General features: G+C 35.0%; 1 long non-coding RNA gene across 1 annotated transcript; it reads left to right on the top strand.

The window, feature by feature from the left end:
* Positions 1 to 1,766: 1,766 nt before the first annotated feature.
* LOC143673053 (uncharacterized) lies at positions 1,767 to 6,386 on the top strand. The gene is made up of 2 exons (XR_013170153.1): positions 1,767 to 2,124; positions 6,039 to 6,386. It is a non-coding gene; the product is annotated as an uncharacterized LOC143673053 (long non-coding RNA).
* Positions 6,387 to 9,619: the final 3,233 nt, after the last annotated feature.

Consider the following 9,619-nt stretch of genomic DNA (forward strand, 5'->3'; position numbering starts at 1 on the left):
AGGTTAGATCTATGATCCATTTTGAGGTAATTGGAGGGGTATGAGATAGCAATAACTCTTAACTCTTTTGGATTTGAAATCCAGTTTTCTCAGAAGCATTTGCTGAAAGGATTGGTCTGTACCAGGTGATTGGGCATTGTGAAAATTCATAGGTGTGGGCTTTATTTCAGAATACTCAATTAGGTACTATTGACCAATATACTTAGTAATATAAGTAATATAATATACTTATATTATAGTATATTACATTACTTATAATATAATATACTATAATATAGTATATAATATTAAGTAATATAATATACTTATATTACTTATAATATAGGTATAATATAATACTTATAAGTAAATATAATATACTTATATTTATGCTATGATCATGCTGTTTTGACCACTGTATATTTATAATAGTCTTTAAAGTCAGATTAATGTCTTTCTCAAGGTGTTAATGATTATCTGGAATGCCTTGTAAATCAGTTTAGGTAGAATGACATCTTAACTACATATAGTCTTCCAAGCTGTGAATGTGGAATTCCCTTACATTTATTTAGACCTTTTTTGGTTACTTTTCATAATTGTTTTGTAGTTTTTCTGTGTATAAATCCTATACATAAATGGTCAAGTTTATTCTTAGATATTTGATTATTTTAGTTTCTAGTTCAATTTTTTTTATTGATTTCCTCCTCACATTGCTCATTACTAATGTATAGAAAGACTGATGATTTTTGCATGTTGATCTTGTATTTTGCCACTTTGTAGAACTCATTTCAGCTCTAGAAATTTTTTCCCAGGACTTTCTGAAGTTATATAGATAGTATAATGCCATCTGCAAATAATGACTTTACTTCTTTCCAATTTGGATGGCTTTTATTTCTTTTTCATTCTTAATTGTTCTAGATAATTTCTAAAACAGCTAAAACAGTAGTTAACAGTGATGACAATGGCATCCTCATTTTGTTGCATATCTTAGAGGGAAAGCACTCACTGAGAATGGTGTTTGCTGTGGGTCATTCATTTAAGTCCTTTATCAGGTTGAGGAAGTTTCCTTCTATTCCCATCCTTTGAAGTGTCTTCATCAAGGAAGAATGCTAGATTTTGCTAGCTATCATTTCTGCATCAATTGAGATGACCATGTGGTTTTACCCTTTCTATTTGTTAATGTGTATTTTTCTGTGTTGAACCATCCTTACATAACTTGGACAGAGCCCACTTGATCATGATGTACTTTTTTTTTTGCTAGGCTGTTGCATTAGTTGATAATGCTAATATTTAATTGAGATTTTTTTTCATCTATTTTCATTAAAGAAAGTGATCTTTTATTTTATTGTAGCTACTATCAGGTATTGATAGTAGGGTGATGCTAGCTTCATAGAACTAGCAGGTAATGTTCCCTCTTCAGTTTTTTGGAAGATTTTGAGCAGGATTGGCATTAATTCTTTTTGGAATGATTAGTGAAATTCACTTGTGTGCTGTTTTGCAATGATGTATGTACCCAAGAAAAGCTGTAGTTTAATCCTAATCCATTTTGTAAAGGCAGTCATTTCTTCTAATCCCTATTCAGTACTGTATGTTTGAAACTGTAATTAGATTATTGCCTTGGAGATGTGACTTAATAAGAGTGGTTGTTAAACTGGACTAAGTGGAGTCATATCTCCACCCATTTGGGTGGGTCTTGATTTGTTTACCAGAATCCTATGTAGGAGCCAAGGGTTAATAGAAAACCTGTGGAATTTATTGGGAGTGACTGGCTTCAGAGTGGCCTTGGCAGTAAACTGTGGAAACTGTTATCTGCTTACTTGGAGGACAGTCTGAGAGAAACAGAATGTTTGTTTTTCTTAAGCCCCAAGGTCTTTTTAGCAATCTCTTGTATGTAGGGAGTATTATACTGAAAAGCAGGCTTGGTGAGCAAAAGAGCTGTGAGAAAGGATATAAAATAAAGCAGCTGAAGCTCTTCAGGGCTGCAGCCATCTTGGCTGTCTCGTACATCTTGTGTGTATGTGTGTTTCATTCCACAGGGCTGCTGAAAGATTGCAACAAGTGGTGCCCGAACAGGGACCATTCATCACTGCACAGGGACTGGCTGGCCAGGCTCCCTGGAACATTCATCACTGTGGAACCGAAAGGGTAAGGCACCTCCTTGAATTGAGAGGGACTTTTGGATTTATGTTTCATTTTGCAGAATAGGAATCCATTACTGTGAAACCGGAAGTGTACCTGCCTCCTGGAATTTGGGAGGGCTTTTGGATTTATGTTTTATATGTCATAATGGGCAACTCACCGTCAACAGAACAGGAATATTTATATTTACTCAAGGGATTGTTACACTCCACAGGAGTGGAGGTTTCTGATGCTTTGCTTTCAAAATCCTTCAAACATATTTCTCAAAAATGCTATTGGTTTCAGCATAAAGGCTGTAATGTTTTCTATTATTATGATAGATTTAAAAAATTGCTCCTTTACCATACCTTTAGCAGAGCAAGAAAAAATTAATTTCTGAGCTTGTTCTTAATGAGCTGTCTTTATATAAAAATTCATATACATCTGAGTCAGAAAATATTCAATAGGATCAATGCAGATGCAATTCAGGATTGTAGTTCTGACTCAAAGTGTTCTGTTAAGTTACCTTGGTTTAATCTAAATAATTATCCTACTGAAATTTATACCAATGCTACAAATAAAATCTTATGACAATGAATGGGAATGGCAGCCCCATCTCCTTTTGTTAACTTAGATCCTTGACAAACAGCAATTTGGAAACTGGCCATGAGTTTAGCTCTTATTCATATTCGAAAAGGAAATATATTATCAGAACTTTGAAACTGAAAATTCTTGTCAAAAACTGTATATTGATATTTCAAATATGCATTAACTAGAGGATTTTAAATATTTAACATTATTCTAATGAATATAATTTTGATGGTAATGAAGCCAAAATATTTTAATGCTGAACTAAATTTATCCCAAAATAACCATGACTTAAGTCAGGAAAAGATCAAACTTGAGAGCTGAGTGCAAAAAAAAAAAATACTTGTGGCATCTGTTCTATTCACCTGATGTTGCTCTCACATGACCTTGAAGGTAAATAATTAAAATGTGCACTCTAGCAGGAAGGACTGGCTATCCTCCCAAAAAGAGGTGTATTTTAATAAAGATGTCTAGTTCCCAGAAAGCTCCTCTTGGTCCCTAGCCAGTTCCCAGAGGACCCAACTGGGCCCGGTCATATAAGCAAATTGGAATTTAACCACTATTATAAAAAAAAATCATACAAACTGCATGCAATAAATTTAAACTTCACAAAAACACACAACCAATTATAAAAAATCCTCATCCCTGCATTCCTTGTCAATCAGTCCAAGAATTCATTTTACAAAATCTGGTCATTTACTATGGGTGCACATCACTATTAATACTCTGCTTTCAATTTTGCTACTTGTCACTTTAAACATTCCTAATTTTATGTTGCAAAACTTGTTTAATATTTTACAAGGAGATTCTGATTTATTAAGCAAAAGGCAGTTAACAGCTGTAGCTTAACAAAAATTAAAATTAACTGAACAGTGCATTTAAAAAGGACAACTTGCTCAGATGAATTTTTAAAAAGCTATTAATTTTATTATTATTTTTTTACCTTGCAATCTCCCACAGGCCTACTTTGGCAAGATGGTGTTTTAAAATAATTTTTTTTTTTACCAAATAATTGACAGAAATGTTTAAATACATATTTGCAAAAAATCATTTCTTTACTAGCCAAAGATCACCAAAAATATTATCAATTAAGAGGTCACAATGCTAAGCGCATAGTGTGCACTGTTTACTTTAAATTCTTTAAACATTTATGATAATTCATCACTTACTCCTGCAGAACAACATTTTAATAATTTGGAAAAGAAAAGTGATATAACACAAACAGAACTGCAGCTGTAGCTGATCTATTGAAAAGATGTTAAAGATGCTCTATGGAAACCAGGCATGATAAAGGTGTGGGTAGGGAATTTGCTCTTATCATTACAGGTGATGGAACCTCGATTTGGATTCCCTTGAAGAGAATAAAACCCAAACATGTCAACCCGGATGAAAATAATAACTAAATGGGTAATATATATTATAGGACATATAACTTTAATTGTTGAAAGACAGGGACATAATTATACTTATTGGGCTTATATTCCTAACCCACTTTTGCTGCTAGCCCTAACATGGGCCAATCCAACTTAACCAAAATATCTGAATACTAGTTTAGAATTCCCAGGTCCGGTAGATTCAAGACCTTCAGAACTACTTAAAGAAGAAGAAAAATGGTATCAAATTTAACTCTTCCATTTTTAGAAAAACCCATATGCATAACTCTATGGAGTCAAATGATACTTGCCTGTGAGATGAGAAAGAAAGTTGGAATGGATGGCAGTTATATCGCATGGATTGAGCAGTTATCATAATTAATGATTCTTTTGGAATTGTAACAGATGCAGCCCCTGTAGCGCCTCCCATCTCTAACTTGAAGATAAATGAGACTATATGGACAGGCAAGCTAAATCATAGCTTAATACGTAGAGGATGATTTGTGCCAAATCCATGGTATGATAAATATAACATTAATAAGAGAAATTTATGGAAAATTTTCCTAGGACTGGGATGAATTTACATAGCAAATTCTAATAACTATAACTTCTCTTTAAATAGCAGCCATAAACATTATTTGCAAATATGTACTAGAGATCCATATGTATTTGTTAAAAGTCATATGCATATAAGAAATAAAACTTTTAATTGTGAGAATTGTTCTCTGTTTACTCGTCTCCAAGCACTTTTGTTGCAGGAAAATGAGATGATTGTAGCAGGAAGAAGAGGTATGCTGTCGGTGCAGATGTCAAGATCCTGGCAATCCTCTCCAGAAACACAGATCCTAATCCATCTGGCAAAAGAATATCTGAAAAGGACTAAGAAACTAATTGGACTCATTATTGGAGATGTTATTGAAATCATTGGAATTATCATAGTGGCTTTGGTTGCTGAAACTTCATTGCATCAAACCATACAGACGCAGTATAATGTTAGAGAATGGCATAAAAATGCCAGTGAACTGTGGCATAGTCAATCTCACATTGATAAGCAAATTAACAATAGACTAAATGATATAGAGATGTCATTTGTTCATATTGGAGATCAAATGTATAATTTAAGTTTTTATGAAGTTTAAAATGTGACTGGAATGAGAGCAATTTTTGTATTACCCCCTTTAAGATATAATCATTCTGAAATAGAATGGGAAAAGGAAAAAGGCATCTTTTGGGACATTCAGATAGTTTGTCTTGATATTTTCAAATTACAAAAGTGGGTATTAGAAATATCTCAGAGTAATTGACATATAACTATGGAGATGATATTATACAATCACTTACCCAAAGCTAAAAAATATTAATCCTGTTTACTGGTGGAAATCACATTTTTTTGACTACTATAGGCTTAGGTTTGGGGCTGTTTATACTCTTTCTCTTCCTCCTCAGCTGTGTCAAACAACAAATGTTCAAAGTAGCAAGCCACACCACTAAGCAGAGCCATGCTTACACTGTGATTCTGGTGAAAGCCCTGGGCTCCCTCCTGAATCAAAGTCAGAGAGCTTGACTGGTAGCCAATGATGGGTAAGAACCTTACTTCAGAGCCTAAGGGCAACCTAAGACAGGCACAATCACCTCAGCTTATAAAATAAAAAGGGGGAAATGTAGGAGCCAGGGTTAATGGAAAACCTGTGGAATTTATTGGGAGCAAATGGCTTCAGAGTGGCATTGGCAATAAACTGTGGAGACTGCTATCTGCTTAATTGGAGGACAGTCTGAGAGGGAGAGAATGTTCATTTTTTCTTAAGCCCCAAGGTCTTTTTAGCTATCTCTTGTATGTAGGTAGTATTATACTGAAAAGCAGACTTGGTGAGCGAAAGAGCTATGAGAAAGGATATAAAATAAAGCAGCTGAAGCTCTTCAGGGCTGCAGCCATCTTGGCTGTCTCGTACATCTTGTGTGTCTGTGTGTTTCATTCCACAGGGTTACTGAAAGATTGCAACATCCTATGAAAGAGGAAACATTTTGGAGCAAGTGAGAGACTTAGAGAGAGCATAGCAGAACAACATAGCCATGAGAAGCAGAGTCTGCCTTTGGGAATGAAGAAGGAAAATGCTTCTTGGGGAGATCCATGAAACAGGAAGCCAGGAGAAGCTAGCAGATGATGCCAAGTTCACCATGTGCCTTTTCAGGTGGCAGAGAGACCCTGAATCAAGTATCTTTCCCTGGATGCCTTTGGATGGACATTTCTATAGACTTATTTTAATTGGGACATTTCCTTGGCCTTAGAATTGTAAACTAGCAACTTATTAAATTCCCCTTTTTAAAAGCCATTCCATTTCTGGTATATTGGATTCTGGCAGCTAGCAAATTAGAATAACCTGTAAGCCATCTGGTTATGGGCTTTTCTTTGTTTGAATGTTTTTGATAACTAATTCAATCTCCTGTGGATTAGTTTGTTAAGGAATTCTATCTCTTTTCTAGTCAGGATAGATTGCTATGTGTTTCTAGGAAATTGTCCCTTTCATCTAAGTTGCCTAGCTAGTTGGTATACAGTTATTCATAGTTCCTTGGAGTCCTAAGATTCTACTGCACCTTCAATTCTTAGCTGAGTGTGTCCCTGCTTGGAGGCAAGATTGAGACAGAGGCTGCCAGCACTTTTGGCTGGGGTAGGGTTGAAACTCTTGCTCAGATCATAGACCCTGGCATCCAAATTCTATAAATAATAGCTGCAAACTGTGCTGGGCCCTGTTCTCCCCTTCCCCTTTTCTTGGGAAAGGTCCATCTTCAAGGAAACTTTCCTGCTGGTGCCAACAACTTACAGATTGTCTCAATGAGTCCTGCTTCTGCCCCTGCCAGAGTCAGTGTTGAAGCAACATCTGCCAATGCTTTCTGTCCAGGGTGGGTTGGGTTCAGCTGTTCTCTGAGCAGACTGAATTCCCCAATAAAACACCACAATCAGTACCTGGTCATACCCTCTTCCACCTCTTGGGAAAAGACCTTCTATTTTCATCCAGTGGCTCCAAGGCAGCCTGCCACACCAATAGTGTATGGTTACCAGCCTCTGTAGTGTGGAATGATCTATTCACCCACCTTCACTGCAGTTTATATCTTTTCTTTATGCTGTTCTCTGTATGATGTTCCATGGTCTCCTGAGCTCCCAAATAGCTGTCTCACACAGATACTAGCTCTCTACTAGCTGTCCTGGAGGATGAACTTCCCTACTCTGCTGTCTTAAAAGAAAATTTTAAGCCCTAGAATATTGAAATGAATTTTATAATGGAAGTATCATTATATGGACCATATGTTTTTGAGTATCTTCAATAGGTGACACTATAATTCCATTTTTAATAATATCACTTGAGATATAATTTGCATATACAATTCACAATGTTAAGATATACACTTCAATAATTTTTAGTTTATTCTTATTTTTAGGCAACTATTAACAGTACAATCCCAGACTTTCCCAAAAAGAAACCTCACCCTCATTATCAGTTGTCCCATCCCTATATTCCTTTGTGAACACTAAAATTCCTTTCCCCATGGAATTGTCTCTGGACATCTCATATGAATGGTACCACATATTCTGAAATATTGTGTCATTTCTTTCACTTTGGAAGATATTTTCAAGGTTCATCCATGCTGTAGTATGGACCAGCACTTCATTCCTACTTATATCTGAATATACCATTGCATAGATAGGTCAAATTTTATTTATCCATCACTTGTAGGCATCATTCTTGAAATTGGAGGTACAGCAGTGAAAAGCAGCAAATGTGTTTATATTCCCTTATTCATTGTCCTTTAATTGTATGTAACTTCTTGCTATTGCAAGTATGCTATGATGAATATATTTATGTTTATTTCTTTGTGCATTTATGCTGTTGTTTCTAAAAGACACCAAGAGTGAATGTTAGTATATAATCAGTGCATATTTCAAAAAAAATTAAATGTTAAATTTCTCAAAAACAGTCTTACAACCTCTTCTCTTAAACTACAAGTTCGCTCATTGTTCACTGTTGTTTCTTCTCAGGAAGCTGAATATCTCCCACTGTAGCTGCTTTTGAAAAAAAATTTCAAAGTTTTGCAGTAAAATTCTAACTTGCATTATTTTATCTTGCCTTTCAAATCCTGGGCTTTGGAGAAATAATACCCTAAAATCCTGATCATGCCAATCATTTTGTTTTAATTTTTATTTTAGTTATTTATCACAGCCTATAATTTATCCTTACAGACACAGTCAAATGTGTATTTCATTACATTGTGAATAGTAATTACATTCACAATGTGTGCTACTATTATCATTACCAAAGTTTTTCATCACTGAAAAAGACATTCTGTATCAAGAAGCATTAGTATCTCATTTCCTACCCTCTCTCTGGCCCCTGATAACTTGTAGTCTAGTTTTTAATCCAAATGTGCTCATTCTAATAATTTCATATCAGTCAGATCATGCACTATTTATCCTCTTGTGTCTGGATTGTTTCATTCAGCATGATATCATCAAGGCACATCCATGTTGTCACATGTATCAGAATTTATTCTTTTGTTACAGCCAAGTAAAATTCCATTGTGTGTTTATGTTACATGTTATTTATCCTTCCATCAGTTGATGGATGCTTGGATTGATTCCATCATTTGGCTGTTGTGAATAATCCTACCCTGAACTTTGCTGTGTGAGTGTTGAAGTACCTGCTTTCAGCACTTTGGGATAATACCTAGAAATGGAATTTGCAGGTCACATTGAAATCTATGTGTAATTGCAAAACTATCTTCCACAAAGAACTGAGGAACTGCAAAACTATCTTCCACAGAGGCTATACCATTTTATATTCCCACCTGCAAGAAATGAGTTTTTCTACTTCTTTATTTTGCTTACAACATTTATTCATTTATTTTTCAGAGTTGCTTTTTTACTGTGTGTGAAATTATATCTCATTGTAAATTTGATTTGTATTTTCTTATTGGAATGATGTTGAACATCTCTTTATCTGCTTTTTTGGCCATTTGTGCATCTTGGAGAAATGTTTTTTGCTATTTTGTAATTGAGTTATTTGTCTTTTTGTTGTTGAGTTTCATTTTAAGCCTTGCTATTAACTTTATTGGATATGTGTTTTCCAAACATTTTCCCCCTTTCTGTAGGTTGTCTCTTTACTTTTTTGATGAAGTCTTCTGAGGCACTGTCTTTTTTTTCATGAAGTTTCACTTGACTATTGTGCCAGTTTGAAAGCATTTATGTACCCTAGAAAAGCCATGTTTTAATCCTATCCAGTCTTCTGGGAGCAACTGTTTCTTTTAAACCCTATTTAGTACTGTATGTTAGAAACTTGATTAGATTGTCTCCACAGAGATGCAACAGTTGTGGGTATTAACTTTTGATTAGATGGCTTCCATGGACTTGTCACTTCACCCATTCCAGGTGGGTCTTGATTAGTTTACTGGAATCCTTTAAAAGAGGAACTTGTTTTCATTTTCTCCAAAAATGAAAACTTGAGAATGATGACAGCCATGAGGAGAGCCCACACAGTCTGATACCTGTGGAGATGAAGAAGGAAAATGCC

This window comes from Tamandua tetradactyla (genome assembly GCF_023851605.1).
Source record: "Tamandua tetradactyla isolate mTamTet1 chromosome Y unlocalized genomic scaffold, mTamTet1.pri SUPER_Y_unloc_1, whole genome shotgun sequence".
Lineage (NCBI taxonomy): Eukaryota > Metazoa > Chordata > Mammalia > Pilosa > Myrmecophagidae > Tamandua > Tamandua tetradactyla.